The sequence below is a fragment of the Diplotaxodon limnothrissa genome, linkage group LG13 (assembly GCF_057381915.1).
Source record: "Diplotaxodon limnothrissa isolate DT_005_m linkage group LG13, D_limnothrissa_male_GT1.1, whole genome shotgun sequence".
NCBI lineage: Eukaryota > Metazoa > Chordata > Actinopteri > Cichliformes > Cichlidae > Diplotaxodon > Diplotaxodon limnothrissa.
In genome coordinates, this window is record NC_140608.1 from 26,516,605 (window position 1) to 26,526,483 (window position 9,879).

The following is a 9,879-nucleotide window of genomic DNA, read 5'->3' on the forward strand; positions in this document are numbered from 1 at the left end:
AAATAAGTCTGTTGAATAGTTTGCAGACAAAAAATATTATCCCCAAAGCAACTTTCGTAAAATGTAGTAAAATATGCATTGCAAACAACAATATGAATTTTAACACAATTTAAAGCTCAGACATAACATTCAACATTACTATAATATTACAACATTACTATGTTGCTTGCATACATTAGTCCTCCATTTAATCAGGCTGTATCCATTAATAGTGACTTTATGCTATTTAACGTGTGGAGAAAACATTCAATTTTGAGCATAACTGCTCCACTCAAACAATTTGTGAAAACCAGTGTCCATTTGCCTTTGTAACAATTGCCATCTGGCAAAAATCAGTGTTTACACTTCAAGTGTATAAGACTTTAAGTTATGGACGAACAATCTTTGTGTAATAGCCACAGAGCAAACCACATAGTTTATATGAACATTTTATAACTTACAATTTTAAACTTTAAAACAGTAAACACATATTTGCATTGCAGAAACCTTGAAAAAAAAAATATCTGGCTTGCATGAGTCCGTTTCAAGCTCATTCACCCCATTAGCTTGTTTTTTAGGAACTGTGCCTTGGATGACAACCTCTGTCCATCCAGCTTCATGATAATCTTTTGCAAGACTTCAAAAGTGCATTTGAGCTCCGGTGGGTAGCTTAGGTTCAGACAGTATATCAGTCCAAATAACAGAGCACAAGCAATTGCAATGCTCCTCAAACCAGTGAGAACCTCCACGCCTTCAAATCAGGACACCGATGTTCTCTGGGTCATCTCCAGGCTCCGCACCCTCCTGATGTATGACATACACTCCCATCACAGTTTGTTCCATGGCTTCAGTGTTGGCCTCAGTGTTCTGTGACGTAAAATATAATAATACATTTGTTTGAGTCTACATATGAAAAAAAAAAAAGGAATTCAGCAATCAGCGTGAATATGCTGATATATTTACTAAATTCTATGTCTCTGGTTTCACACCTCAGAAATTTGACATGAAACAAAACAAGGACCAATTGCAATATCTTTTATTCACACGTGGTGTCACATTTTACCATTTCATATATCGAAATTACCCATAACTCCTGGAGCAAATTACATAACACAGAACAACTTGTGAATATAACTGACCGTATATTCCTTCACAAGTTTCTCATGGTCTTCATTCAGGTAGACACACAAGGACTTCAGGATGCATGCTCGTCTTGTATGTATTGTGTCATCCTAAGAAAAAAGGGAATCCATAATGACAATATTTAACTTTTAGGCAGCAGTTTGAAAAAGGAATACTTAGTTTGGAAGAGTCCAAAAGGCCACATGGTAAATAGACTGGTTCTTATATAGCGTTTTTCTACTCAGAGCACTCAAAGCTGCCTTTATACAACAATTCATTCACCCAATCACTTTTTCTAAACTGTTTAAATGGCCTGTATTTATATAGCACTTTACTAGTCCCTAAGGACCCCAAAGCGCTTTACATATCCAGTCATCCACCCATTCACACACACATTCACACACTGGTGATGGCAAGCTACATTGTAGCCACAGCCACCCTGGGGCGCACTGACAGAGGTCGAGGCTGTCGAACACTGGCGCCACCGGGTTTAGTGCTTACTGTCTAACATTCATACACATTCACACTCCGATGAATGCATCGGTGAGCAACTTGGGGTTAGTATCTTACCCAAGGATATTTGGCATGCACACTGGAGGAGCTTGGGACCAACCCGCCAAGCTTCTGATTAGTAGCTGACCTGCTCTACCACCTGAGCTACAGCCACCTCAAAACATCTGTCTAAACCAAATCAGACACAAAATGAGGCAACACTAATGTTTTTTTTGGAGTTTTTTTCCCCATTTTGATCAAAATTAACCATACGATTTTATCAATTACTTATTAATATAAGACTGATGCTTATATAATTTGTATAAAATATGAAAACCTCTTAGGACTTTTGCCTACCATATGTATAGATATCTTTGCTCATAAAATTGCCAGATTATGGGCATAAAAAGTTCTTAAGCACAGATCTAACCCACCTTGGAGATGGCCACCATGATGTGTCTCATTTTTCTGCCAGCCACCCCACCTTTGCCTCGAAAGAGCTCCATCATGCGTGGAGTGTACAAGTCTAGCTCATAAAAGAATCTAGATAGCAGCGGTACTGTCGATATGCGCAGGAATTCCTTGTCAATCTGAAAAACATGAACAATGCACTTATAATATGCACCAGAGGAAGGACATACCAGGAATTATTAGCTGTTTTATCACTATGTTATGTCAATATTAGTGAAGCAAGAAATAACTGGTCAACCATAAACACACTCTAAAAGTTAGACATATAGGACATGCACCTCTTTCTCGGTGAACAGAGCTGGCCATCTGCTTTTAAAATCTGCAATAAAGGGCTGTCCTTGAATAACTTCTTGCCTTCTGTACGAAAAAGTCTTCTGCATTTTCATTGTCACTATATTGTCATTGTTTCTCTTCTGAACCTCTGAAAGCAGTGCAATTCTCTCTTTTTCCAGGCTGTCAGTGGTTTCTCCTTTTGGATACTGCGGACAGTAATTGACTTCTGCTCTTCTAGGCTTTTTCACATTCAATGCTGCCTTACTTTTGTCTTGGGCCTTGTTCTTTAGTGAATTTACCAACACCTCAGCACAGCCCAGGCCTCTCAGTTTGGTCCGGACATTGGCCATTTTATACTTGAGGCTAATTTTCCAACCATAACAGCCATTAAAGGATCCCTGCTCCCTCAGACAAGGATGCTGTTTGACAAGGGCTTCTGCAACTTCATTCAGGTCATTGTCAGTTGGATAGACTTTAAATTTTATTATTTCTTCAGCCAGCCTTTCTAAAAGGTGGGATTTCAGTTTTGGTGAGGGGGTCAAATGAGTTCCACCAGCAATGAACTCAGCATTGGCCTTTTCAAGTTGCAGTTCAGCCTCATAGCTGAAATGAGGGACTGTGAAGACACTTGGCCACACTGACAGTCTTGTAGACGGTGATGAACCTGACGATGAAACGGGCCTTGTATTGTCTGTGTCTGAAGAGCTTGAAAAGGAATGTGTTGGACTTCGCACTGGTTGACATGTCACTCCATCTTCTGTAAAACTTTGCAACTGCACACTATCCAAGTATACAACCTTTAAAGTTGCTTTATCATTAATTTCAGAGATCGCAGTCAGATTTACAAAATCATTTCCGAAATCAGGATCTTGATATTGAAGACGAAAATCCTGTTGCACTCCAAAATTTGTCTTTATTTCCTGACACAATTCCTCAATGGAGTCTGATATCCCAGCTGGTAAAATTAGTTTCCTGGCATCATCTTCTCCGAGAATGATCCTCAGTCTTATGGGCTGGGGCATCATGCTGACCTGGACAAATATCAAATATTTAAAAAATAAATAAAGATGTACTCATTGACTATTGTGCGAGTGTGTGTAACAAATTCTAATGTCAACGATAATTTGATGATGTCACCTTGGCCTCGAGGAATTTTTTTACTGGAGAAGTGAATAGTGCATTTTCCAGATTTGTCTTGCATTCTTCTAATTAATGACAATTCTTGCATAAGATGCTTAAAAGAAATCTACTCTCAATAAATTAAGTAGCAATTGGTCTGCAAAGTATGATGTATTATTTACTGTGCCAGGTGATATAGGGGGAAAATACTTACAAACATCACTCCTGTTTACCCTGCAAGTTAGTGTGTCTCTTCAGAGTAACCAGACGCAGGCCTCCCACTGAATAGGCAGCTAACGGGTAGTCATCGAGTAGTTCCCCATGCTCAATCAGAGACACCTCTCTCGCATGTGACATGTCAAGCTCAAAAGCTCTGAAGTGCTCTCGATACCAAGCAGAGAACTTTTTTACAAAAAAGTATATTCTGCCATGCAAAATAAAAATCTGCAGAATTTCTGCAAACTCTGGCAAACCAAATATTTGCCCATGAACAACTATCATTCCTGTGCTGTAGTTCATGCCATTGTATGACACGCTTTTTGTAATATGGACATCAGTTTCATCTGGTAATCTTTGCTTTATAGCTACTGCGATATCACTTTTCAGAACATCAATTGGTACTGATGAGCCAACATTTACCATTAAAGGTGTCTTATGTTCAGAAGAGTGCAAGTCAGAGGCAATCACGAGCTGATGTTTTTTGGCAAGTGTAACAGGTATGTTCTTAAAACAGTTTGTATGGCGAGCAATTTGTTTAAAAAAACTATGTTTCGCCTCAAATCTCATTGTCCATTTGTGGACAAGAGGCCCAAAATGCCGAATCAGAGCAGGGTAGTGCTCCAAATAATGATGTTTAGGGAGAAGACTGTTGTTTGGAAAAAGTTCTTGGTATCTCTGGCGATGTTCACTGATTTTACACTCAAGGTAGGAAATCGACTCATCAGACTGGACAGGGGCTACAACAAGCTTCACAATGTCCTTCAGATCCAAAACAATATGCCATGCAGGTTCATCCTCTGGAACAAGTGGACCAATAATTAGAGGCAACAAACGAAGCAGAGACCAATTTTCATGTGCATTTCCACCAATATTTTTTTTTAATGAGAAAGTCTGGGGAATTGCATGAGGCCGGTTGGTTTTATCTGCCCATTTATACTCAAAATTTTGGATCAAGTTGTTAAGTTTTTCTAAGGTGAAATACTTTTTAGAGATTAAAAAAGAAAAACAATGCGCAAGCTCCACTGGTATTATGCCCTCTAGCAGATCATGTGCTACATCTGGAGGGTAGCCTGCAGTGACATGAAAATGGCTCAGATTCTTACTCAAAATACAATCTCGCTTAACTCCACAACAAGCACTTGCTGTTTCTTGTGCACGCTTCAAATGGAATTCATGAAGTTCCGGTGTTCTATGCTCAAAATCACCAGCAGTCACTGACTTTATTTCAGATTTTTTAGCTGTACAGAATCTGCATATGTATTCAGCAGAAAAACTTTCCACAAAACCTGCCAGCCCATGGGCTCCTAGGTTGTCAGCTATGACGCAGCTCACAGTTCCTTTAATACACTCGTTCAACTGACTGATGAACACACCATGTTGCTCCAAAGTTACCAGATCTCTCAAAAGTGGATCAAAGACTTTTTCAAACCCAAATGTCCTCAAATCTTCACTCTTGCAAAGGATTGCCAAATAAATGGATGAAAGGGCTGAATGAGAACCAGGTGGTAAATTGCCCAAGACCCAATATACACCACAAAGCTTGTGCTTTTTCCGTGAGGTCCCAAGAGGATTACAAACCTCAAAATCATCAATATAAAGGTTAATAGAAATTCTCAACTTCTCACCATCTAGAAAGCTATTTCTTTTATAATGCTCCCCATCTCGAAAAGATCTGTAAACCCTCTGATCACCATTCAGATTCTCTCTATTTTCTTGAGCTATTTGTTCTTCAATCACTCTATCCAGCAATTTATTGTGACTCAATATTTCCTGCAATAACTGTAATAAAGGGATGTACTGAAATGACTTCCTTTGGTCTATCGATAAAAAATACTCAACAGGCTCTACAACCCTAAAATGTTGTATGTAGTATAGTTTTCTTTTATAAGGAGTGGCAAGAGGGCCACACTTTCCCAATATTTTAGCCACAGGGTTAGAAACACATACAGAATTTGCAAGCTCTTCAATAACAGCCTGACTAATATGGAGGTTATGGCTCTTAAAAATTTCTGTAATTGTACGTTTTGTCAGAGGTACACTAGCTGAACTCAACAGAAAAACTAACTCCTCTAAGAACTCATCTAATCCTTTTGCTGGAACATGAAATATGTGTTCCAATTTCAACAATATTACTGCTAATTTCCGTTCAATTAGTTCGGGCTGATTTTCAACAGCACTATTATCACATTCTGTCACTGACTCACTTTCAAATTCACCATAGGATACATCTTCAGAACAGCTAGCCCTTACATTATCAGAGGACTCTATCACTTGAACTGGGTCCACACGTGTAACTACACTGGCTTTAAAATCTTTAAGTGTGTGTGGATGATGCTTCCTCTTTTTGTGTGTATAAAATGTATTGTAAATATTTGTCTTGAAAGGGCAACCAAGAAACACACAACTAACTGTCTCGTTACTTCGCAGATGTGTTCCAATATGGACAAAAAAATCTCTCTCAGAGAAGACGTCACTGCAGTCACATAACTCACATTTAAAAGTTACTGAACTTGAAGCTGTCTGTGTAAACTGAGATGAATGAGCTTTATAGACATGAGTGTTCAGTCCACTCCAAGTCTTAAATGTGCACGGACAATTAACATATATGCACAGATAATTTTGACCTATTCCGTAATGATGATGTAGTTTATAATGTTGAAGTAATTTGTACCTGCTGCTCTCTCTGGTAACACAATGCTTGCACTGCCACATACACGTCACTGATAAAAAATGAAATATGCATTAGAAAACGTCAAGGAGATTAAACTTCTGCATCATCCAAAAAAAATAAATAAATAACATAATAATAATAAGGCAAACATGAACTTATTGTTGAGGAGGTGCATAAGAATCTCAGAGCATGGGAATGTGGCTTTATTTTGTGATGTATTTCTGGGGAGAGAAATTAATTAAAACAAAGTTATTACTCTGACAAATTTGTGTTAATATCTACATACTGTGAAATGTGAAGACTGTTACGGTGCGTACACACCGAACGCGATAGACGCGACCAGAGCTTCAGGTTTACATGTAAAGTCAATGGAGGAGCACGATGAAGCGCGACTGGGGGTCCAGCTAAACTTCGGAAGCAGATTTGCATTGAGAAAACGCTTTTCTGCCTACTTCACACGACTGACGCCTTTGAAGCGCGAAGTAAAATACGCACTGCAGTTTGTGTGGTGCATTTTGTGCATTCGCGCTTATCACGTCTACCGCTCGAGTTGGTAAAATCTGCGGGACAGCAGCTTCTCAAACTCGGCAAGGGACAGAAGGTGGTACAGCTGAAAGCGGCCGTCATCCAGACGGAGCTTCTGGAGCAAGTGGTGAAACTCACCAAACTGCTCACGCTTGTGGAAGACCTGATGGACCCAGGTACAGTGAGGACGTCCTTTAGGCACTGCTCTGCTCTCCACAGCAAATAGAGAAGGGAGACTCTTTCTTCAAACGCTAGATTGACAGCTGCCATTTTAATAACATACCGTCTGGCACTACTTCCTCCCAGATCTCTTCTTCATACGCGTGAAAATTGCATATAAACCTCGACCAGTTCATGCTGGACGCGCTTCGAGGTGCAAATGTGCACGAGATCAGCTAGGGGCATCTATCGCGTTCGGTGTGAACGCACCGTTAGTCAGCCTAATGCAGAGCACCAGAGAAACTATAACCCAAACAATTATCCACCTAAATCATTCTGAATTCAAAAATTAAGTGAATATATTACAAAAAAAGAAAATGCACATGCAATTATTGTGACAGATTTTATCTTACTCCGTGTTATTAACTCCCCTAAACGCTGGTTTAGTTGAATTAAACCTTTCATCAATCCAGTTAATGCGGTTGCCCGCGACTAAACTCCACTGACAAAAACAGGAATTTTAGATAGAGCATCATAAAACACTCATAAAATCACCAAAACCATGTCGGTCAGTCTTACCACTACTACCAACAATCACCAACTCCGGTTAAGCAGAAAGTAACCCTTCATTCATGGAGCTATATGCGAAGACGTTACGGCTCTACGCGGCTTTCCCGCTCTTCAAAGTTAGCTAACTCCAGAGAAGAAAAACAGTCCTACCAACGCAGATAACCATGAAACACACCTCATTCAAAGTCGACAGAAACAAAAACAAAAAAACGAACTTACCAAAATAACCTCATCAGTTTTTGCTCTGTTGCAACAATTAGCGACTCCGGTTAAGTTTTTAAAAAAAACATTAAATTCACCGACTTACATTTGAAAAATGTTTGGGTCTACAACCTCCCTGCTATATATAAATCTCCACACTACACAGGTAAAAAATTTTAACTAATAGTATTTATCTCTCACTCCACTAACCTAAATAAATATATCAAGAAATATTACTTACCTCACTATCAGGTATGCCAAAGAAGTAACTCTACGTGCGCTCGTTAACTTCTCAACGGACCTTTCCGCATCCGGTGGGCGTGGAGCATGCGCAATACATGACGCTATCAGAGCCTTTGGTTTGATGGACCTCATTCTCATTGGATTGCCATGAACGAATTTAACTCATCAAAGTTTTCTTTGATTTATATTCAACAAAAAAGAATGAATCATTTAATGAGCATAAAAATGATTTCTTCATGTGATGTAAACATATTACTACTTTGTTAATCAAACACATGCCCTAGTTGATTTTTTTGAGTGTAAGAACCAAAGTAGGCCTTTGGGGTTCTTAGATGAATTTGGTCCATCTCCTTCCACCTCTCTCCAAAAACACACCTTCCTTCTAGATTACTGCAATCCAGAATAATTTTCTGGATGGAATCTGGGATGAAAAGCTCAAATGAAGACTTGATGTCCTGCACATGAGTAACTGCCAGCCGTGTTGGCCCTGGCTGATCACAGTAACAGCTCTGCAGGGTGGCTCATTTCTTGGGCAAGAAGACCATTCAATTTCACCAGTTATTGACATCCATATTTCTTCACTTGCTGTCTGGTGGGCTTGTTCTGGTCCTGGAGCTGGCTGCAGATGGGGTACTCGTCTTCATTTTGTTACTAAATGGTGCTCAACCTCATCCTCTTCTTCAAAGTCCCTGTCAGACTCTGAATTTTCAGAAATGTGAAATATTCTGAAACCTCTTTGTCAACATCATCATCCGAAGCCCCTCTCTCTTCCAAAATCAATTGGATGGCCCTCGCAGCAGATAATATTTTGCCATCTTGATCAGTTGTGATAAGGAACCATATTGGCAAAGTCTTATTTATAGTATTATGCCCCTAATTTGCAGGTGGGACAGGGTATGAGAAAATAAAATTTGGATCCCTCAAGAAAGAGGGTAAAATGTGCGGGAATGTAAGAGCAGACGGTGTTGATAGTTGAATTTTCAACAATGTTGCAACTTTGTGCGCGAGCAGGAGGGGAAGAAAACACTATCAGCAGCACCAGAAAGGAGGAAGACAGAGTGTAGGAACACAGGACCTACACTTTCAACACTTTTATTAGACCTGGGTCCAGTGGACCCGAATACCTTGTATGTAATGTAAATGCGTGGGGGGAGGTACAGTATGAGGTCATTGAAAATTAGTTTGGATTTATGTTCTTCACAGAAAATAAGCCAAAGCCAATGAATTTCAGGTTGAAAAAATAATTAATTGTTTAATTTTTCTTTTGAAAAAAACTGAAAACGGGTCTCACAGACCCGAACACCATACAAGGGTTAAGTCCCGTCTTCTCTTTTAATATTGTCTATACTGTTCTGGAATGCACTGCACAGAAATATACTTAGCTTACTCTCTGTGTGTGTCTTGCTAAAGTCACAACACACAGCAGGGCACAATTATTCATGATTCACGGTCAGTATTATGGGACACGCCACTGGATGGCTCTGTTTCCTTTGGGGTACCTCTGAGAGCGCAAAGGATGATGGGGATCTACAGGGACATTCACGGAAGTGCTAGCTTGCATTGGTGTAATGTAGGTGTGCAATGCCATTTTTTGCTGCGTGGTCTGTTTTAAACGCAAGATGGGTAACAGTTAAGGCAACTGACTTCGCCGTTCATCTCAGAAGGATTCTGTATTCTGTTTTCTGCTGGATTAATGCACTGTATGTGTTTCAGTTCACACTTGTATTATAATATCTCCGTGGGTAAGAGGGAAAATGTACCTTTGGTAACTGTTTAAATTTGGCTCTGTATTTTAGCAGGAGAAGCCACTACAGTTATTTTTGCATTGCTAAATT

At 39.6% G+C, this 9,879-nt stretch overlaps 1 pseudogene; it reads right to left on the minus strand.

Moving 5' to 3' along the window:
* Window positions 1–508: 508 nt before the first annotated feature.
* LOC146620388 (uncharacterized) lies at window positions 509–6,444 on the minus strand (annotated as a pseudogene).
* Between the last annotated feature and the right edge of the window lie 3,435 nt (window positions 6,445–9,879).